Here is a 24,120-nt window from a genome sequence, read left to right on the forward strand (position 1 = left end):
AATAATATGAGATTGAATATTGAAAAGTACTTGTGATGCCTAGCAGAGTAAGCGAGGCATAGAAAAGAAAGCGAATAATCAGTAAATAGAACTGAAGTGTAAAAAAAGGAAGCAAGTGATCTATGTAAAGAAGCAAGGCACAGAAAAAGAAATAAAGTGATTGATGAGTAGAACTGTTAGATGATTACAAGTAAGGTTGGAAATCATCCGTGATAAGGCAAGTACTTCTGAACCTTCTTCTAGATAGATTGCAAATATTTCCGAACTTTCTCATAACATGTTGCTAGTATTCAAAATAAGTCATGTTTTATATTACAAATGCTTTAAACTGTTCAACCTTGAAACCTGATTATATCATTGAACTTGTGCTGTCAGCTTTATTTCTTGTAAACAACCAACGGTTGATTTCCCAGATATTAAACCATGCAAATACAATACTACTCCACAAATACATACACACCATAAACCAAGTATTGTAACAGAATTTCTTGAGCATACAGAAACTTATATACCCTGAAATACCCTATGACATCAAAGATCTATACCCTGTATTATCATTGGACCATTGTTCATCAGATACTTGATTCTTCATTAGGCTTGAAGTCATTCTTCATATTTACACCTTGATATACCATGGTGATAGCTGTGAAATGTTTTATGCTCTGAGATAAATGTTTTATCAATGTTAATCATGGTTCTGTTTTTATTGAATAATAATGGTTATCATATTGAATTGTTTTAGAATTGGTTGGTTTTATAATTGTTTTAGGTTAAGTTAGATCGAGCTAGCATGAGCTTATTATTGTAGATGAGTTATGCAAGATTATAAGAATGACATCATTATCAGTTGTAAATTGAACTAGTTGGGATTTGGTACGATATAATAAAAGTTAAGGTTGTGGCTTGTTTTCATATTTTAACCTGTTGCGATCCGTGGTTGTGTAAAGAAGGGTCAATGCATATAATATTTTATATACAAGTTAATATATTGCGTGTGTTGTGAAGCCCAAACTTCTAACCCGGGTTTGGAAGGCGTCATACTGCCAACACTCAATAATCGCCCAACCGTAGCCTTTCTATCGAAGTGCTCTAGATAATGTTGAAGAAATATCCAAACTGGATAATGAACTCATTACAAGATATTCCTAACAATCTCCCCCAATTTATGTCTACTAGAATTGTAGGCATAAAGTTAGAGGGACTTGATGATAATAAACCACATTTTACAACAAGATCATTTAATAGCAGATTAAACAAATAAGTGCTACAATTTTATTAAAAGTTGTACAAAAGAAAGTTCATAGAAATCTCACAAGCCATTTTTCAAGGTGCTCCTCTAGACTAAGCAGATTGATCTTTTCTCCTTGAATTTCTAGACTTTTTTCCCAATGTTACATTGTTCTTTTCAATCTGGTGTTGGAGTTGTCTATAGAACTCCGATTCATCATCATTATATTGATCTAGCATCTCCTGCATTCTCATGAAAGTTTAATTGCGTGAAATCTTTAGCTGATCTTCTAGTCTGAAAAATCTTCTGGTATTCTTTTCATCCTTGAACTCCATTAACCAATATGACCTCAAATGCACTCTATCCTCAGTATAAGGAATAGTTAAGACTCTTGGGAGTGCATTTGGGGCTCTCCAGTTTTGTCTTATTCTTTCAATCTGGTTGAGTATCTGCTTCTTGGCCGCGATGTTAAAGCTAAAGTTTTTCTTGATTGAGGAGAAAATCTTCACTAAAATAGAGAAACCTTAATTGAGAATCCTATGAAGAGGAAAAGTAAATTTCTTTCCACTCTTTTATCTGAACATAAGTCTTTCTGGTAGTCTTTTATGAGCATCAATAGCCCTTACTTCACCTAACTTATCCAAGTAAAGATTGATGTCTGGAAAATTCCTTTATATCATAAATAAAGAGTTGATCTCCTTTGTTGATAGTAGGTTTGGGAGTGGATAAGGTTTTGGATTTAGATAGTATGGACTTTACTGGGTTGCTTGGCTTGTTCTTTCTTCTTTTAGAAAAAGTTAGAATATGGAGATTCAGCTCTGGAATTGGTAGGCTTTCCCAGTCTAGTGGTTCATCTTTAGGTAATATTGGCTCACCATGAAAATTTACATCATGATGAATGTAATATCCGGGAAAATGATGTGAATATTATATGTTAAATAAATAAATATTATATGTTTTATAAATTTAAAGTAATTACGGCCATGATATTAGATGTTACAGTTGTTATGTGTGTTTCTGTGCGGGCTAGAAAATTTTTCGATTGATTAATATATGTTTAAACTGCAATTATATGAATCGATCTGCAATTGGAACTCGTATTTATCTGCGTATTTACCAAGGTACTCATTTTATTTCATTTTACGCGTGTTTCAATGCATTTTATGTGTTATCGGGATTTTATGTTAATTTAGGGATCATTTATTTTTTCAAAAATCAGTGGATCGGGACCCCACCAAGACGTCAAACCCCACAAAATCCGTCTTTTTATTTTTATAAAATTTTTCGTATTTCAAATACCCTTTATTTTTGTATTTTTGGATTTTTCGCAATTTTTGGGGAATTTTGACATTAATTTTGTATTTTATCATTTTTAAAATTATTCCCCGTAATTATTATTTTGGGGCTTAATTATTATAATTTAGGGGATAAAAACACCCTTCATTTATTTTAGGGTATCTGTTATGGATAAAAACTAAGGTTATTAATTGCTGTATTTATTACTAAGATTCGGGAGCTCAAGGCCTTTAGTGGCTGCTCTCGTGTATCGTAGCTTAATTCTGCCTTTACGAGATGCCTACGTATCTCTGTGAATTAGAGAATCAAGCCAAAAAACGTAGTTCTGATTTGTGGGGTGAGGCCCCTTATATAGATGTTGGGAGTCCTTGAATTGGACTTGGTATAGGAGACCTGGTGGGCAAGTCTCATAATTAGAATAGGCTTAGGAGTCCTAGGGAGTAGGAAGCTGATTCCTTATCCTTTTAGGTCCCCTTGAGGCTAATCTATAAGGATTTATATCCTTATCGGGACTCTTCTCAATAGCTGATTTTTCCCTTATTAATTAATTATAAAATTAATTAATAATCAGGGCTTTTGGGCCTTTTTTATTCCACCAGGCCTGATCTGGTCCATCAGGCTTAACCTTTCTGGTCTGAATATCATACATCTTCTTATTGGGCCTAGCAGCCCATTAATTATAAAATCAGGACTTATTTATCCCTATCATTTGCCCCCCAACTTTTGGGAAACATTGATTAGGTTTCGCAGAAGTTAAATCTATTCGTCCCTTACAGGGTTTCATTTTTGCGTAAAGTGTGGAGCGACCTATACATTTACAATGAATCTTCCTTTTATTCAGGAATCATCTTAATTTCCAGGAATTTTTCCCTAATTTTCGGGAATTTTCCTTAATTTTCTGGATTTTTCCCTAATTTACTGGGATTTATCCTTAATTTCTGGATTTTCCCTAATTTCTGGGATTTATCCTTTAATTTTCTGGATTTATTCCTTATTTCTGAAAATATTAACATTTTTCAGAAAATATTTAAGGAATTTCCTTATTTTTCTGGATTTTTTCCCTAATTTCTGGGATTTATCCTTTAATTTTCTGGATTTATTCCTTATTTCTGAAAATATTAACATTTTTCAGAAAATATTTAAGGAATTTCCTTGGATTTTTTCCCTAATTTCTAATTAAATGATCAGAAAAATAGAACTTTTGCTGCTCAATACATCCTAGGCGTTGTTGATCCAAGCCTACGAGACAGTTTCCTAACAACGTCAAGGAAACTTGCGTCCTGGGCGTTGTTGGAGGCTGATGCTTCCTGGGCGTTGTTGATCCACGCCTAGGAGACGGTTTCCTAACAACGTCTAGGAAACTTGTGTCCTGGGCGTTGTTGGAGGCTGATGCATTCATAGATCCTAGACATCGTGCACCCACGCCTAGGAGACAGTTTTCTAACAACGTCTAGGAAACTTACGTCCTGGGCGTTGTTGGAGACAGATGCTTCCTGGGCGTTGTTGTACCACGCCTAGGAGACACACTTCTAACAACGGCTAGGGACGATGCATCCTGGGCGTTGTTGAGGACAGATGCTTCCTGGGCGTTGTTGTACCACGCCTAGGAGCCACACTTCTAACAACGGCTAGGGACGATGCATCCTGGGCGTTGTTGAGGACAGATGCTTCCTGGGCGTTGTTGTACCACGCCTAGGAGCCACACTTCTAACAACGGCTAGGGACGATGCATCCTGGGCGTTGTTGAGGACAGATGCTTCCTGGGCGTTGTTGTACCACGCCTAGGAGCCACACTTCTAACAACGGCTTGGGATAATGTACCCTGGGCGTTGTTGAGGCTGTTCGAGCCTTGATTCATTCAATGAACTTTGATTCTAAATCTTTTTAAAATTCAAATCTTATGGGCTTCTCGCCTTTTTCTTAGGCCCAGGCCCGTTTGTGCATCTTTGAGCTCCTCTATATAAGAGGTGGAGTGTGAGTTCATTTCTCACACTTCACCTTCACAAAAATTTCTAAACTTCAACTCTGCAATTAGTCTCTCAAGAATCGCCACCTCCAAGCGATTTCCGGCTTTCTACTCCGCCGCTTTCTGGGCTTATTTTGAAGATTCCGTTTGAATCTTCATCTTCTTCACTTACTTTCAAGAGCTTCCTGGGTTTTTGTCTTCATCCATGGCGGATTCTGATTCATCTCACTCCCATGTCCCCCAAGCTGTTGCCCGTCCCTCTAGGGCCAGCCGAGGTAAAAAATCTCTTGTACATTCCTCAGTTATTTCTCTTAGGGATCTTTTAACCGAATTCGGGCAAGCCTTTCCTAACATGTTACACTTAGATGCATATAATTATCCTTCTAGATTTGGTCCAGATCAAGTAGGTACCATAGCCCGCCTTTTTGGCATTTCTCACCCTTATAGGGCCGAGGCTCCAGGCCCAAATGATAGGGCCTGCTACCCAAAACCTAGGGCCATTCGGGTCTATAAGGAAACCTTCTATGCTGGTTTTCGCCTACCTCCTCATCCTTTTGTTTTTCACCTTTTGGCTGAGACCCAAGTCTGTCCGACCCAACTCACACCCAACTCTTGGCGTTTTATTCACTGTTATATGGCCCAATCTCATAAACACGGTTTTGAGCAAAATGTTTGTGTCTTTCGTTATTTATTTAAATTTGTAAATGCTTCTGAGGACCAAGGATGGGTCAAAATAGTTCATAGATCCTTGGCTCGTTCCTGCTTTATTTCTGGCACCAATCCTGACTCGTATCCAACATGGAAGAGTGAGTGGTTTTATGTATTTCTGGATTCCGAGGAGGGTTGGGACCATTTTTTCAGGCCCAACTTCTCAAAAAGTATAGAAGGGTCTTTAAGAGACCTAAAATTGGGGATAGATGAGGATGCGGCCATCAAGGCCATTACTGCTGATAACTTGCACCATTGCGCTCTCATCCTTTCAGAGGGTAATTTGCAAGGTTTAGGTCTAAGTGACCTTGGTCCCGAGGGTATTTCTTTGCCCTTTTTGTTCCATTTTCCCCATTCTCTATTTGTCCTTTTTCTTACGTGCTCGTATTTGCCTGTAGCTAGGGCCGCTTTGGACACGATCTTCAAGAAGCGGGAGGCCCATGCCGCCAAGGGCTCTGCTTTTGAGACCCACCGCGACAAGCAGGTTAGGATTGGTGACGGCCCTTCAGTCACGGTTCAGGAGGCCGTCCCTACCTTTTTATCCCAGAGGCCTCCTAGCCTTGATGAAGATACCTCTCCCTTCACCGTCACTTGGGGCCTTCAGAGGAGGGACACGGTGGTAGGGAGTTCCGAGGCTGCCGCCGTTTGGTCTCAGAGTGTGATCACGCCTCGTGACAGGGCTGAGATCGTAGAGTCTTCTGATGACCTACAGATTGAGCGTCTGGGTGCTCAGGCCGTGGCTTCTGTAAGCCTCTTCCTTTTTTAACTATTTTTTTTAATTACTTACTGTACTTTGATATGTTCGTGCAGATGAATACCTATCTCCAGGCTGCCCTTCACAATTTGAAGGATGTGAGGACCAGCCTAACCATTGCTGAGAGGGACAGGGATAGGTACCTCAAGGCTTCCGAGGCCAACTTCACTCGTTTCCGTGAGGTAGAGAAGGAGCTGGCGGATGAGAAGGAGAAAGTTCGTAAGCTGGAGCTGGATGCTCAAAGGGCCCGAGCTGAGGTGATAGCTGAGTATAAGGCATCTCAGGACTTTCAGGATGTCCTAAATGCTGAGTACGATGCTAAATTCCCGGAGACCTTTTCTCGCTGTTGGGAGCAGATAGTAGAGGAGATTGGGAAGAAGATTCCGGAGGTGACTCTCACTGCCTATCCAGTCCCTGATATTCCTGGGAAAGAGCCTCTTCTTGATGATATCCCTCTTTCTCCTATTCTTGCTTCTTCTGCTGAGGCCGAAGCTGTTTCTCCTCGAGGTGCTGATCCTGTTCCAGTTTCTTCTTCTGCTGCCGATGAAGGAAACATCGATGATGACTTCTTCAAGGATCTTTGAGTATTTTGTTTTTCTTGTTTGGCCCATTGTGGTTTTCTATGTATTGACTTAATCGTATTCAGAACTTATTACCCTTCGGGGCTTATATTTTATATGTTGCTTTTCTTGCCTCTTTCTGTTTTGACTTTACAATCTTAATATGCATTTGAATCTTAAACATCCTTGGATTGAAATAATTTCAAACTCTTTAATATGAAGTCTGGTTTTTCAAAACCTTACATAGCATGGGTTCGACCCTAATCAATAATAACTAGACAATGTAAATTCTACTGGAATATAAAATCCTACGCAAGCAAAGCTCCAGGTGCTTTTAAACCTACTTGTCACAATGACAAGTGAGAATCGTACTTCGCCTATCTTACACGTAGTAAACCTTCAGGTTTTGTGCGTGCCAGGTCCTCGGGACTTCAAAACCATCCATAGTTTCCAGCTTGTAGGTTCCTCTACCCTGAACGCTCTTGACTCTGTACGGCCCTTCCCAATTTGGGGCTAGCTTTCCTTTCTGTCCGACACCAGAAGCCTCTATTTTTCTCAAGACTAGATCATCTTGTTTGAAAAACCTCTCTTTAACCCTTAGGTTGTAGTAGAACGAAGCCTTTTTCTGATACTCTACTATCTTCGCATGTGCCTTATCTCGCACTTCATCAATTAAGTCCAGCGCCAACCTTTGCCCTTCCTCATTTTCCCCAGCATTGAAAGCTTGAATTCTTGGAGAAGAATGTGATATCTCCACGGGAACCACTGCTTCTGCCCCATATGCCAACATGAAGGGAGTTGCTCCAGTCGTGACTCTACAGGTAGTCCTATAGGCCCATAGTATTGGAAGTATCTCATCTACCCAATTATTTCTTGACTTCTCGATCCTCTTCCGTAGTCCATCCAGGATTATCCGATTTGCTACCTCCGCTTGCCCATTGGCTTGCGGGTGAGCCACAGAGGCGAACCGTAACTCAATTTCATTTTCTTCACAATACTTCTTGAATTCCTCATTGTTGAATTGTGTTCCATTGTCAGTGACGAGGATACGGGGAATCCCATATCGGCACATAATGTTTTCCCACAGGAATCGTGCAACCTGCTTAGTTGTGATTTTGGCCAAGGGCTTGGCTTCAATCCACTTAGTGAAATAATCAATGGCTACAATCAGAAACTTCCTTTGTGCTGTGGCCATAGGGAAAGGCCCTAGAATATCCATCCCCCACATAGCAAAGGGGATTGGGGAGTTGATAGAGGTCAGCATCTCGGGGGGTTGTCTAACAACTGGTGCATGCTTCTGACAGCGATCACACTTCTTCACATATTCTTTGGCATCATCCATCATTTCTGGCCAATAGAAGCCTAAACGGGTTATCTTATGAGCCAAGGCCCTGCCCCCCAGGTGTTGCCCAAACATACCTTCATGCACTTCCTCAAGAGCCAAGCGTGCCTCATCGGGCTTGAGACACCTTAAGTAAGGAACCACGAAAGATCTTTTATACAGAATCCCATCTATCAAAGAGTACCTTAGTGCTCGAATAGTTAACTTCCATGCTTCAGTTGCATCACTTGGCAACCAACCGGTCTGAATGTGAGCCTTGATGGGATCAATCCATGACGTCCCCAGGCCTATGGGAGCCACAAGCTTAACGTCTATGCTTCGTGTCTTCAATACACGGAAGTATACACTTCCTGAACTTTCTTCTATCTCAGATGAAGCAAACTTTGATAGCGCATCTGCCTTAGCATTTTCTTCCCTTGGAATGTGTTCAACATGGCATTCATTAAATTGAGTCATCACAGCCCTTACTAGGCGTACATACTTAGCCATCGTATCATCCCTTGCCTCAAATTCTCCCTTTACCTGGGATATGATAAGCTATGAGTCTCCGCGGACCTTTAAGTTTTTGACTCTAAGTGTCCCAGCTAGACCAAGGCCAGCTATCAGGGCTTCATATTCTGCCTCATTATTTGTGGTTGGAAAGTCTAGCTTCATAGCATATTCAATTAAGAACCCATCAGGGCTTTGCAAAACCAACCCAGCTCCACTGGAGTTTGTTTTTGATGCTCCATCAAAATAGAGAACCCAATACTCTTTATCATCCTTCTCTTTGCTTTCATTATCGACTCCCTTGTCTTGAGGTATGGCATCTTCCTGCCCCCCGACTTCTTGGTTGGGTATGGTACATTCCACCACGAAGTCAGCTAGTTCCTGGGCTTTTATGGCCGTACGTGGCTTATACTTGAGATCGAACTCTCCCAACTCTATTGCCCACTTAATCAATCTCCCACTTGCCTTGGGACTGTGAATGATATTTCTCAGTGGCTGATTCGTTAGCACCTCAATCCGATGAGCCTGAAAGTAAGGACGCAGTTTTCTTGAAGCCATTACCAAGGCTAGAGCGAATTTCTCAATAGTTGAATAATTCAATTCAGCGCCATGCAAAATTTTGCTGACATAGTATACGGGTTTCTGGACCTTCAGTTCCTCCTTAACCAACACCGCGCTCAAGGCGCTCTCTGAAACAGCCAAGTACAAGAATAAAACTTCATTCAGAACTGGCTTGGCCAACAACGGGGCCTGGCCCATATACTTCTTTAACTCTTCAAATGCCTTCTGATTTTCCTCACTCCATACAAAGCCTTTGATGCTCTTTAGTGACTTGAAAAATGACAAGCACTTGTCTCCTGACTTGGAGATGAATCGTCCTAGCGCAGCAACCCTTCCTGTGAGCTTCTGAACATCCTTGATGGTTTTTGGTGGTTCCATGTCCAGGATCGCCTTTATTTTATCGGGGTTAGCCTCAATTCCTCTTTTTGAGACCATCAATCCCAAGAATTTTCCAGATCCTACTCCGAAAGCACACTTCGTAGGATTCAACATCATCTTGTGGTACCTCAGGACCTCAAAAGCTTCCCTTAAATGGGCTATATGATCAGTCTTTACTAGACTCTTGACTAACATGTCATCAACATAAACTTCCATAGTCTTACCAATAAGATCCTAAAAAATTTTATTCACCAACCTTTGATAGGTGGCTCCTGCATTCTTGAGACCAAACGCCATAACAAGATAACAATAAACACCAAAGTCAGTGATAAATGATACCTTTGGAATGTCATCCTTATGCATTTTGATCTGGTTGTATCCGCTAAATCCATCCATGAAACTCAGCATCTCATGTCCAGCAGTGGCATCAATCAAAGTATCAATTCTAGGCAACGGAAAACAGTCTTTGGGGCATGCATCATTCAAATCAGTGAAGTCTATACACATCCTCCACTTTTCATTAGCCTTCTTCACCATTACAGGGTTTGCTAACCACTCCGGAAATTGAATCTCCTCAATGAAACCAGCCTCTAAGAGCTTTTCTACTTCCTATTTTATAGCCTCTTGTCTTTCCGTGGCAAAATTTCTTTTCTTTTGTTTCACTGTCTTCCGGCTTGGATCCACATTTAGCTTGTGAGTAATTAACTCCGGGTCTATGCCTGGCATATCAGCTGCTGACCATGCAAACACATCACTATTTTCTTGCAAAAATTTCACTAACTTCCCTCTAAGGGGCTCCTCTAATGTAGCTCCAATGAAAGTCATCCTCTCAGGATTCTTGGGGTCTAAGGGAACCGAAACCAATTCTTCTGCTGGCCTTCCTCTATCCTCATCATTTTCTTGAACATCCATATCTTCAATAGGAAGAACCTGCCCCCCGACTCCATCTGCCCTGAAAGAGGCCACATAACAGCTTCTAGCCATTTTTTGATCTCCTCTCTCTTCTCCAATCCCGTTTCGGGTGGGAAACTTCATAACTGAATGGTAGGAAGAGGGGATTGCCTTGAAGGCATGTATCCCTGTTCTCCCCATGATAGCATTATAAGTTGAACTAGCCTTTACCCCATGAAATCCAGCATCTGCGTTGCTTGCCTTTGCTCCGTACCTATGGTGGTTGGCAATTTGATTATCCCTTCCACAGGACATTCTACTCCAGCAAATCCATATATCGGCATGTCGGTTGGTGTCAACTGGGAGTCGTTATACCCCATCCTTAGAAAGGTGTCGTCGAGCAAGATATCCACAGAAGCACCATTATCCACAAGGACCCTCTTAACCAGGCTATTTCCTATTATCGGTGTTATGACGAGCGGGTCGTCATGGGGAAACTTCACGCCCTCTAGGTCGGAATCATCAAAAGCCAATGTTACTTCTGTCCTGGCCCTCTTCGGGGCTTCGCCAACAATATGCATAACCTCCCTGGTGTATGCCTTTCTGGAATTTTTGGACAATCCAGCAGCAGTTGGACCTCCAAAGATCGTGTTTATCACAGGTCCTCGAGGGCGTCGTGGTCCTCCAAAAATTGCATTTATAACCGGCCCTCTAGGTTGGGGATTCCGCCCCTGATCGTCTTGGTCCCTCCTACGATCTTCAAAGTTCTTTCTTCCATTATTGTTTCCGTCCCCTCCATCTCCAGTATACTTGTTCAACCTTCCTTTTCGAATCAAAAACTCAATTTCATCTTTCAATTGCCTACACTCATCGGTGTCATGGCCAACATCCTTGTGAAACCTGCAATACTTGCTCTTATCTAGCTTGGCGGGATCAGCCTTCAAGGGCTTAGGCCAGCGAATATCTCTATCTTTCTCAATCTCCATCAAAATCTGACTTCTAGGAGCACTCAGCTTAGCGTATTCAGTGAAGTTTTGCCCAGGCCCCCCCTTCTTGGGGGTTGAATCAGGGTTTTGTTCGATTCTAGGATATTTGTCCTTAGCGATATACTCCAGATCAGTTTTTCGCTTCTTGCCTCCAGTGGGCTCATTACTTACTACGGTCTTCCTCATGCTTTCTTCAACCTTGATATACTTCCCTGCCCTCTCTTGGAGTTGCAACATGTTTTCAGGGGGTCGTTTGGCCAAGGACATCTTGAAAAACTCATCCCTAGTTCCTTGTTGCAGTGCTATCATGGCTACCTTATCATCAAGGTCTGGGACTTTTAAAGCCTCCTTTGTAAAACGATTCAGGTAATCCCTCAAGGATTCCTTAGCTCCCTGCACAAGACTCATAAGAGATGCTGAACTTTTCTCATGGACTCTTCCACTGATGAATTGCTTAATAAAAGCCTGACTTAATTCTCTGAATGATCCAATAGAGTTTGGAGGCAAGCGACTGTACCATCTTTGAGCCATACCCGACAGGGTTTGAGGGAAGGCCCGACACTTTATAGCATCATTCACGGGTTGCAGCAGCAGTGCATTAGAGAATGTCCTAACATGATTAGCGGGGTCACCCGTGCCATCATAGGCTTTGATAGTGGGCATCTTGAATTTTCTTGAAATATGGGCATTCATTATTTCTTCTGTGAAAGGTGGAGTTGGATCATCAGGATCTCCAAGGGGAAGGAGATTGCTTGGATCAGTTCTTGGGACAGCATCCCTTCTTCTTACCGGACCATCCAGGTCTATGATAGGAGGAGGATTTCTCCCCCTAGGAGGTATGTGGGGTCTGGTGGCCTGGTGAGCCTCCAAATCACGCCTCAACCTTTGGATTTCAGCCTCATGAGCCCTGATCCTTTCCTGCACTTCTTGGGGATTCGCCCCTGGGGTGCTTTGGGGGCGTTGCCTTCCATCGGCCATTGGCTCTTTTCCAGGACGCCTCCTTCTCGGGGCCACTTCATCATCCGAAGATTCGGAGTCTCTCTCAGTGTATGGACCAGAAAATTCCCGATCCTCAGGGATAGGACCCAAACCTCGTATATAGGGGGGCGACCGCCCTCGTGCTTCGCTTCGCCCAGCATATCCGCTTCCTCCAACCTCAGGGTGAAGGGGCATCCCATAAGGGGGGTTAGTAGTAACAATAGTTGAATATTCATACCCGACGGGTCGAGAATTCACAGGTATATGTATTTGTTGAACTTGAGGATTCGTACCTTGAATCGGGGGAGTTGTCCCTTGTAGCTGGGGTTGAGTTGCCCCTGTCTGGGCTTCCTCCTGAGTAGATGCATAAGTTGAATGGGGAGGAACCTCCACGGTTGATGAAATCACCTGGGTTGGTGTTCCTTCCTCTAGAGCTCCAATTGTTCTCCGTGTTCTCGCCATGGTTGTTGTTGTGTTTTCCCACAGACGGCGCCAAATGTTATGGATAAAAAACTAAGGTTATTAATTGCTGTATTTATTACTAAGATTCGGGAGCTCAAGGCCTTTAGTGGCTGCTCTCGTGTATCGTAGCTTAATTCTGCCTTTACGAGATGCCTACGTATCTCTGTGAATTAGAGAATCAAGCCAAAAAACGTAGTTCTGATTTGTGGGGTGAGGCCCCTTATATAGATGTTGGGAGTCCTTGAATTGGACTTGGTATAGGAGACCTGGTGGGCAAGTCTCATAATTAGAATAGGCTTAGGAGTCCTAGGGAGTAGGAAGCTGATTCCTTATCCTTTTAGGTCCCCTTGAGGCTAATCTATAAGGATTTATATCCTTATCGGGACTCTTCTCAATAGCTGATTTTTCCCTTATTAATTAATTACGAAATTAATTAATAATCAGGGCTTTTGGGCCTTTTTTATTCCACCAGGCCTGATCTGGTCCATCAGGCTTAACCTTTCTGGTCTGAATATCATACATCTTCTTATTGGGCCTAGCAGCCCATTAATTATAAAATCAGGACTTATTTATCCCTATCAGTATCAATTTCTGCAATAGTATAAATAGCTGATCAGATTAATTGATTGATTTTATTTTTACAAAAAATTCAGAAAAAAAAAATTATAAAAGAAAAGCCAAGAACAAGTGGGGGTGTTCTTGAGGGTAGGAATTAAAATCAAAAGTTGAAGGTGATTCTGGGATCCATTTGTGATGCTCGAATAGTCGATTTGAAGCTCTCTTCAAGCTCTATATATTGATATCAACATCATTAACTGAGGTTAATCCTTCTGTGATTTCATTTTTTTCATTTTTTTCCTATTTAAATTCGATTTTGATCATAGGATGGTTGTTTGATGTTTTTGATCATTGATTAATGTTCTTGAGGCTGTGAGGAATGATTTGGTGTTTAATTTTGTTGATTTTGGTTAAAAAATGATAGAGTTCGAAGTTCTTGGGTTATTAAGTTTTTCAAATCGAAATTCTGGAGATATGCTTGATTCTAGGTTAGTTTGAAGCTTAGGAACATATTCTAAATGAATTAAGCTTTAATTTGGTAGTTGAACCACTGAATTTGGTTCGAAAACGAAGGTTTCCGGTAGTCTGGGTCGAGGTCGCCGGATAATGGTTGGAGTTGATCAGTTTTTGAACGGAATTTTGATTTCGGGATTGTTGGACCTTGCTGGGATTACTGGAAGCTAGAGGACGGAGTTTAGGACGTTTTAGTGGAAAAATCAGGGTGAAACGATGGGGTTTTCAGCCGGGTTTAGGACGGCTGTTCGGCCGGTTGTCGGCCGGATTCTGGAAATACCCAGATTCCGGCGACTGGACCACCGTTCCGGTCGTCTTCCCCGACCAATCCCCTACGAACCCTAACCCTAACCCTGACCCGTTTTCAAAACCCGAGAGATGACCCGATTTTGATTTATTTTTCCCCAAATTCCCCACCTGAATTTTGTTTCTGCTTTAATTTTAAAGATTTATTCATAAATTCAATTTTAGGTTTAGAAAAATCATTTATTTGATTTCCAAAAATCATTTACTTATTACTTTAAATTCTAAAAATTATTTACTTAATTATTTTAAATTCCTAAAATTATTTTCTTTTATTATTTTCAAAAATCTAATTTGATTTAATTATTTATAATTTATTTTAATTAATTATTTATAAATTTAATTAATTGATTAAAATCATTTAATCAATTAATTTCATTTATAAATAGTTAAATAAATATAAATTATTTATAATTAATTCAAATAATTCCTAAAAATTATTTTTAATCTTTTAAAAATTATATTTTGGTATTTAAAAAAATCAATTAAAATTATTATTAATTGATTTATTTCCTTTTATTTCTTATTTTATTCATAATAATTAAACTGTTCGTCCGTTTAATACGAAACGAACGCGTATAGACTCAGAAAAATATTACGCTTTCAATAAAAATACTTTTCATTCCTAATTTCTTTTGTACTGCAATGACATTTGATTTGTGTATCAGTTTGAGTCCGTATCTGATCGGTAAATATTATTATTGACCTGATTTTCATTCTGAACGCTCTGAAACATATCTTTTAACGATCTGACTTATGTGTTACATAAAATATGTGATTACGTGTTATACGAATGCCATGATATGTGTTACGTGATATGCATGCTATCTATTTACAGTTTAAAATGCCATGCTTAATTATAAACGATCAAGTAGATGTTAAGACGTATAGTTACGTCGATTGAGGTGGGTTATGTCAATTAAGATAGTCCTTTTGTTTATAGAATCGAGTAGCAAGGAGTGCGGTCAAGTGTTAGACGGAGATAGTAGCAAGCAGCTATAAGCAGAGTTATAGTAAAAGGTTATCGAGCATACCAGGCAAGTACCTTAACTTCACTTATCGTTCAAGTGACGTTTATTTCGAATCATATTATATAATTATTTATGTCATCACTTATCATTCAAGTGATATTGACTCTGAATTTATTCTTTCAATTTCTCTAGTATTCTAAGTTCAGAAGATTTAAATGTTTTTACATTTCGCTATAAATTACTCTATATAGTGAAGCTTTGAATTAAGATTAGCGAATAACTATTTGTTCTGGTTATTTCTCCATTGGTTGTTGAGATAACTCCGGACCATGAGAAATGGGGAGTTATGTGGTTAAGGATGTCATTTGATTCGACTCCTTTGACGAAAAATTGTTTTTATGGGTTGGATGGTTGCGTAAGAGGTCGTGGCGGCGGTCCAGCGTGAGCTATGTGTTATACATGATATAACACCTTGCTAGTCCGATATGTGTCTTGGGTACCTTTTCTGTAGTTGGATATGCTTCGGCATACCGGTGTTGCTCCGCGGCTGATCACCGACGGCAACACACTGTCGTTCGAGGATTCCAATCCCAAAACAAATTATATATGCAAATGTTGTTTATTATCAAATATATATCAGTTTTGATACTGTTCAAGTATTGTGGTTTGGTTTTGTTCATCAGATATATTATTGTTGTTGTTCTAAATCATAAACTATATATTGCTTGCTGAGCATTTCTTTCGCTCATACTTGTTTCATATCCTGATTCTTTCAGCTAGGCCAGGGCTGTGGCGCCTTCCAAACCCGGGTCAGAAGTTTGGGGTCCACAACACAAACACAACATATAAACCTGTATATAAGATACTATTTACAATGACCCTGCTTTACATAACCACGGATCGCAACAGGTTAAAGTATGAAAATAAGCCATAACCTTAACTTTTATTACATCATACCAAATCCCAACTAATTTAACTTACAATCGATATTAAAATTATTCTTACAATCTTACTATCTCACTACCGCAATAAGCTCTTGCTAGCTCGATCCAACTCAATCTGGAATCCTAGCTCGTACGTTGAACTGGGAAACCTTGCTATCAACCGTATCCTTCTTAACTGTAGAATACATAAAAAGATTTGCAAGAGTGAGCTAACTAGCTCAGCAAGTCACAATGATAATAATTGAGGTTAATCAATGATCAACGAGATGATTTAGAGGAATCAAGTTTATTGCTAAACAATCATTAGAATTGGATATTCATTTTATGTTTTAAAACCAAGGTTAGGCTGCTGATCAGTCACGCACTAACCCCAAGCAAAGCACACAACACTGCTCTAATTACTGGATCCAAGGCACACATTGGCCTAACTTGACCATTGATATGGTCTGACCACGAATCTGGTCCATACAAAAAAAACTATCCAATTCTAAAACAATTCAGTGTAATAAACAATGTAATTCAATAAACAAGATTATAATTAACAGCGATAAAGCATTGGTATAAAAGTGTAATATGATTCATGAGTATCACAAGGGTATATCAGGGTATGTATAAGAAATGGTTTTCAGTTTGTAAAAGGATCAGGTATTAGACCAATAATGATTTAGCAAGGTTTAGTCCTTTGATGTTATAGAGAATGGTTGGGGTATAAAAGTTTCTGTGTTTTCAAATAATTTTGTTCCAGTGTTTGGTAGTTATATATTTGGGAAATAGTATTATATTTGTGTGGTTTGGTATCTGAAAATCTACAAAGGATGGTTTACAAAGAATAAGGCTTATAGCTCAAAGATCAAATGATGTGATTCAGGCTCAAGGTTGAATGATTCAAGGTACTTCTAATATAAAACATAACTATTTTGAATACTTAACAATATGTCAAGAGAGAATTTAAAATATTTGCATTGTATTTTGAAAAAGGTTTGGAAGTACTTGCCTTACAGGGCTTTACAACTATTACTGATCGACCCTGAGCCGACTCTGTCGCTCAGGCTTTATTGTCTATCCACTAGATCACTCTGGATTCGACCTCATCACCTAAGTCCTTCGATTGGAACCTTACTAAGCTTTTCGACTGACCACCAACTATCTTTCGTCAAATGCCAATTCTCGGGCATTCTGACTAGAACCTACAAGGTCGAAACACCCTAACTTAGACATTCAATTATGCTTGACATATCCTCGCTAGCAATCTACCCATACGTTAACAAAACCTGACTCGTAATATATACATTAATACAATACAGGCATCAGTTAGGGTTCACGTTCCCAAAAATCGATTCGGTGTTCATTTTCAGAAAATACGTATACTCATCATTGTATAAAATTAGTGTTATTATTTTGGCAAAACGTTTCACTACAACATACAATCAGGTTTTATATAAAACATACGTATATGTATTTACTTATACTCGCTCGACGTCCCGATAATCCCCGGAGATGCTCCCGTATTGCCGTATTTCAATTTCTCGGAAATTGGACAGCATTTCTTTTGTTTATCCGACTACCCGTCGAAACATCATCGACGTCAAAATCAACCAATCAACCCAACAAACAGACAATCAATCCAACTTCACATTCCAAATAATTTCGAAATGTATTATTTAACTACTCCTTTTTATTTCAACTAATATTATACGAACCAAATTAATTTTTTTTAAAAAATTTTAGGACTCAGATAACGATCATCATGGTCCACCGTCAGCTCACCGATGTTCATCGCTGACGGCGGCGAAATCGGTCGGTGCCCGAATAATCCGAGTATCCAGACTGATTCCACCAATTATTCAATATTTTTCGCACAAAATCATTATTTCACAAAACCAATCAATAATTCATGCCGAATTAATAACAATGATAACAGTAGAGTAATCAAGTCAGGGTAAGAGACAATAATACGCACCACGCGCGAAATCGGAAAAAGGAGAGGAAACAAAGCACGACCACAACCTGCCGGAGCACAGGGAAAGAACCCGCCACACACACACTCGAACACTGTAACACACACTCACACACTTAACACACACAACACACACTAGCACAGATGTTAGATATATTTGATAATGTCATGGCTAATATGTTTTATGTTTAGCTTTCAGATCTTACTTGAACAGGATAAATCAGTACTTAACTGTTGATCGGTACTTATACTGGAAGTCAGGACTCAAGGATATCAGTACATATGTTATCAGGAGATAATCGTCAGAAGATAGATATCAGAACTTAAGTGCTGAAGGACAATCAGATAAGGACAGTAGCTGATTAAAGGAAAGAAGATCAAGATAAACATAAGAAGAGATATGCATGAAGAAGGAATTCTGTAAAGAATGGAATACTTGGAAGAAAAGATATCTGATTGATATATTTTAGGAAGCAGAATTATATTCCATATCAATTAGCGATTATCTTGTAACTGTGTAGTATATAAACACAGATATAGGGTTTACACTATAAGTGTTATCATTATTAGAGAAGATTATTTATTGTAACCCTAGCAGCTCTCGTGATATTTGTTCATCACTGAGAGGTAACAGTTCCATACTGTAACAGAGTTTATTGTTTCAATAAAGTTTATTTTCTGTTACTTAAGTTCTTAAAGTTCGATTTGAGTGTACTATACACTGTATTCACCCCCTCTACAGTGTGTGTGTGACCTAACAATTGGTATCAGAGCCTATCTGTTAACATACATACAGTTAAAAATCCAAACACAATCATGTTGGACACAGAAACTCCAACTAAGCCTACCAAAACTGAGGAACCACCAAAGACACAAATTCAGAGTCGGTATGAGACCATCAGAGTTCCCATACTGAGACCATCTGAATATCCCATATGGAAGGTAAGGATGACCATGTTCCTGGAAGCAACAGATCCAGAATACCTTGATAGAATCAAGTAAGGCCCTCACAAACCAACCAAACTCACTGTTGCAGTTGCAGGTGAAGCAGCAAAGACCGTACCAAAGGAGAAGAGTGATTATACTGCTGAAGACATAGCATCAATTGCTAAGGATGCTAAGGTACGACACTTACTGCATAGTGCCATTGATAATGTAATGTCAAACAGGGTAATCAACTGCAAGACTGCTAAGGAGATATGGGATGCTCTGGAAACAAGGTGTCAGGGAACTGACACAATTAAGAAGAACCGGAAGACAATACTCACTCAAGAGTATGAACACTTTGACTCAAAGACTAATGAGTCATTGAATGATTTATATGATAGATTTGTCAAACTTTTGAATGATTTGTCATTGGTTGATAAAGAGTATGATCTTGAAGATTCAAACCTTAAGTTCCTGTTAGCTCTTCCTGAATGCTGGGATTTGAAGGCAACGACAATAAGAGACAACTACAATCTTGATGAAACAACTCTTGACGAAATCTATGGAATGCTCAAGACTCATGAGCTGGAGATGGAACAAAGAAGCAAGAGGAAAGGAGGAAAGTCAAGGACAGTTGCTCTTAAGGCTGAAGAAGAATTCCCCAAAGCAGCTTTCTCAAAGAAAGACAAGGGTAAAGCTCTTTTCATAAAGTCTGATACTGAGTCATCAAGTTCTGAGAGTGATGATGACTCAGATTCTGAAAGCTTGCCTGAGACTGATGCTGATGAGGAGATGATGAAGCTGTGTGCTCTTATGGTGAAAGGAATCACAAAGATTGCATACAGGAAGTTCAGGAAGGGAAATAAGTTTTCCAGGAAAGGCATAAGTTCTGATAAGAAGAATTTTAGAAGATCTGAAGGCAGAGGAGGAAAGTCTGACAGAGGAGATTACACCAATGTTAAATGCTATAACTGTGGTGAGAAAGGCCACATATCTCCTGACTGCAAGAAGGTAAAGGATGACAAAGGCAAGGCTCTTGTCACAAAGCAGAAAAGCTGGACAGACACCTCAGACTCTGAAAGTGAGGAAAACTATGCATTGATGGCAAATGCTGATAAAGAAAGTGCTGAGAGCAGTTCTGAAGCTGCTGAAACAAAGGTACCTCAGACTACTTATGCTTTTCATACTGATGATATTAATGAGTTGATAAGATATCTTAAAACCATGTTTGTTAGCTATAGAGATCAAACTTTAACATGTGAAAGATTAACTTCTGAAAATCTTGCATTTAAGAAAAGAAATGATTTCTTAGAAAAAGAGTTAGTCATGTTCCATCAAACTCAGAAGGATAGAGATGATGCTTTTTATGTTAGGAATGAAGTGCTAAAATTAAATGAATCTCTAAAAACTGAGTTAGAAAAGGAAAGAGAGATTATCAGGACTTGGACTAACTCTGGCAAAACAACTCAAAATTTGCTAAGTAGTGGAAACTGGAAAGAGGGCTTAGGTTATGGAGAAGATAGGAAAGATAAAGGAACTGAAGAAATTAAGTCTGTTGATAAACAAAAGCCAAAGTTAAAACCTGTTAAGTTTGTAACTGTAAAGTCTGAAAATGAAAAATCAGAAGTTACAAAGAAATTAACTTCTGATAAACTAAAACAGGAAAAGACAGCTGAAGTGAACATAGGCTTAATGACAAAGAAGCAGCTTAAGCATAAGCTGAAAGATGTCAAGAATGCAAACAAGGTAAAATCACCTAGGAAAAATAGGAATGGAAAGGAAGGTGTGAATAAAAGCAATGATTATAAACCTGTTCCTGATGCTCCTAGGAAAACATGTCATAACTGTGGAAGTTCTAACCATCTGGCTTCTTTTTGCAGGAAGAATAAGAATATTAACTCCTTACCTTCAAAATCAGGAGTTAAGAGTCAGTCTGTTAGATATAAACCACAAAATCCTTGTTTTCATTGTGGTAGTTTATGGCATTCCATTTATACTTGTAAGGAATATCATAGTTTGTACTATGATTATTATCAAATAAAACCTTCTTTGAAGAAAGTTTCCATTGTTCATTCTAGTGTAAATTCTGATTCAAAGTCTGATAGTGTAAGTTCTGATAAGAAAAATGTTAACATAAACTCTGATGCTAAATCCGCTGCAAATGTTAACAAACTTAATAAGGCCAAAGGATCCAAGCAAGTCTGGGTCCTTGAAATTAATAATTAGTGGTCTTTGTGATTGCAGGGCAATAGGAAAAATATTCTAGTTCTGGACAGTGGATGTTCAGGACATATGACTGGAAATAAGGCCCTGCTATCAGACTTTGTGGAGAAAGCTGGCCCAAGTGTTTCTTATGGAGATGGCAACATTGGAAAAACATTGGGATATGGCAATATCAATCTAGGAAATGTCATAATTAAACAAGTAGCTCTAGTCTCAGGACTTAAACACAACCTACTGAGTATAAGTCAAATATGTGACAGAGGTTATCATGTTGATTTCTTTGAAGAACACTGTGAAATTGTGAGTAAATCTAAAGGCAAAGTTGTTCTGAAAGGATACAGGCGTGGTAACATTTATGAAGCTAAGCTTTCAACAAGTACTGATGGTTCTGCAATCTGTCTAATGAGTAGAGCATCAATTGAAGAAAGCTGGAATTGGCATAAGAAACTCTCTCATTTAAATTTCAACAATATAAATGAACTGGTCAAGAAAGATCTTGTGAGAGGATTGCCAAACACAGTATTTGCTCCTGATGGTCTTTGTGATTCATGTCAGAAAGCCAAACAAAGAAAATCTTCATTCAAGAGCAAGACTGAATCATCAATTCTTGAGCCTTATCATCTAATACATGTTGATCTATTTGGTCCAGTAAATGTCATGTCTATTGCAAAGAAGAATTATGCGTTGGTCATAGTAGATGAGTTCACCAGATACACATGGGTGTATTTCTTGCATACAAAAAGTGAAACTGCATCAACCTTGATTGATCATATCAAACATCTGGATAAAATGGTCAAAGATTCTGTGAAAGTTTTAAGGAGTGATAATGGCACTGAGTTCAAAAATTTGATAATGGAAGAGTTCTGCAAAAGCCATGGAATAAAGCAGGAATTTTCTGCTCCTGGAACTCCACAGCAAAATGGAGTTGTTGAAAGGAAGAATAGAACTCTCATTGAAGTTGCACGTATAATGCTTGAAGAAGCAAAGCTTCCAATCTATTTCTGGGCTGAAGCTGTGCAGACTGCTTGTTTTACTCAAAATGCAACACTCATTAACAAGCATGGAAAAACACCATATGAGATGGTGAAGAAAAAGAAGCCAAATCTGAAATATTTTCATGTATTTGGATACAAGTGTTTTGTTCTCAAGACTCATCCTGAACAGCTATCAAAGTTTGATCTAAAAGCTGATGAAGGAATCTTTGTTGGATATCCACTTTCCACAAAAGCCTTCAGAGTCTATAATTTGAGAACAAAAGTGGTCATGAAATCTATCAATGTCTCTTTTGATGACAAAAAGATTATTGGTCTTGAAGATTTCATTGACCATGATCAGCTGAGATTTGAAAATGAAGACTCAAATTCTGATACAGAAAATCCTGATAGTCTAAGTCCTGATACTGTAAACTCTGATGGATTAAACTCTGATGTTATTGAAACTGTGGAGACTACGTCAAAGGAAGATGCACCTATGCAGGGGGAGCATACTCAAGATCCTACCACATCTCAAGAAACATCAGAACATACATCTGGCTCTTCAAGTTCTGATAAGTCAAGTTCTGATAGTGCTGAAAGTCTAAATACTGAAGAATCCAACTCAGAGAGCATAGTTTCAGGGGGAGCATCAGAAAATGAAAATGAAAATAGCATGGATCTTGGGGGAGCATCCAGTTCTAGAGAAAACCTTCCATCTGCAAGGAAGTGGACAAAATCACATACACCTGATTTGATAATTGGAAATCCTGATGCAGGTGTCAGAACTAGAATAGGTACTTCAAATGAATGTCTTTACAATTCTTTTCTCTCTCAGACTGAGCCAAAGAAAGTGGAAGAAGCTCTTCAAGATGCTGATTGGGTGCAAGCAATGCAGGAAAAGTTGAATGAATTTGAAAGAAACAAAGTCTGGACCCTAGTGCCAAGACCAAAGAATAGATCTGTTGTTGGTACAAAGTGGGTATTCAGAAACAAAACTGACAGTGATTGCATAGTTACAAGAAATAAGGCAAGGCTGGTTGCAAAAGGATATTCTCAACAGGAGGGAATTGATTATGATGAAACATTTGCACCAGTTGCTAGGTTAGAAGCCATAAGGATATTCTTGGCTTATGCTGCCCACAAAAAGTTTACTATCTTTCAAATGGATGTGAAAAGTGCTTTTCTCAATGGAGAATTGGAGGAGGAGGTATATGTTGAACAACCTCCAGGTTTTGTAGATACCAAACATCCAGATTATGTCTACAGGCTTGACAAAGCACTTTATGGACTTAAGCAAGCTCCTAGAGCATGGTATGAGACTTTAGCTCAGTTTCTTCTGGAAAGTGGATTCAACCAAGGGACAATAGACAAAACACTGTTCTACCTCAACCATGGAAAGGACTTACTTCTGGTCCAGATTTATGTTGATGATATCATTTTTGGATCTACAAATGACAAACTTTGCAAAAAGTTTGCCAAACTAATGTAGTCAAGATATCAGATGAGTATGATGGGGGAACTTAGCTATTTTCTGGGCCTTCAAGTCAAGCAGAATGAGGAAGGCACTTTTATTTGTCAAACCAAGTACACCAGAAACTTGCTGAAGAAATTTGGAATGCAAGATTGTTCAAGTGCATCCACTCCAATGGCCACTGCGACAAAACTGGATAAGGATACCGGTAAATCAGTAGATATTACTGACTACAGAGGTATGATTGGCTCTCTACTCTATCTAACTGCTAGTAGACCTGATATCATGTATGCTACCTGTCTTTGTGCAAGATTTCAAGCAGATCCAAGAGAACCTCACTTAACAGCTGTAAAAAGAATCTTTAAGTATCTTAAAGGAACAGCTGCTCTGGGATTATGGTATCCTAGAGAATCAGATTTTAAACTAATAGGTTACTCAGATGCAGATTTGGCAGGTTGCAAAATTGACAGGAAAAGCACAAGTGGAAGCTGCCAATTTCTTGGAGGCAGATTGGTTTCTTGGTACAGCAAGAAACAAAAGTCAATTTCCATATCAACTGTAGAAGCAGAGTATATTGCTGCAGGAAGCTGTTGTGCACAGATTCTTTGGATGAAAAATCAGTTACTGGATTATGGGTTAACATATTTCAAAATCCCTATTTACTGTGATAATCAAAGTGC

Source organism: Apium graveolens, chromosome 2 (assembly GCF_009905375.1).
Source record: "Apium graveolens cultivar Ventura chromosome 2, ASM990537v1, whole genome shotgun sequence".
In the NCBI taxonomy this organism is placed as follows: Eukaryota; Viridiplantae; Streptophyta; class Magnoliopsida; order Apiales; family Apiaceae; genus Apium; species Apium graveolens.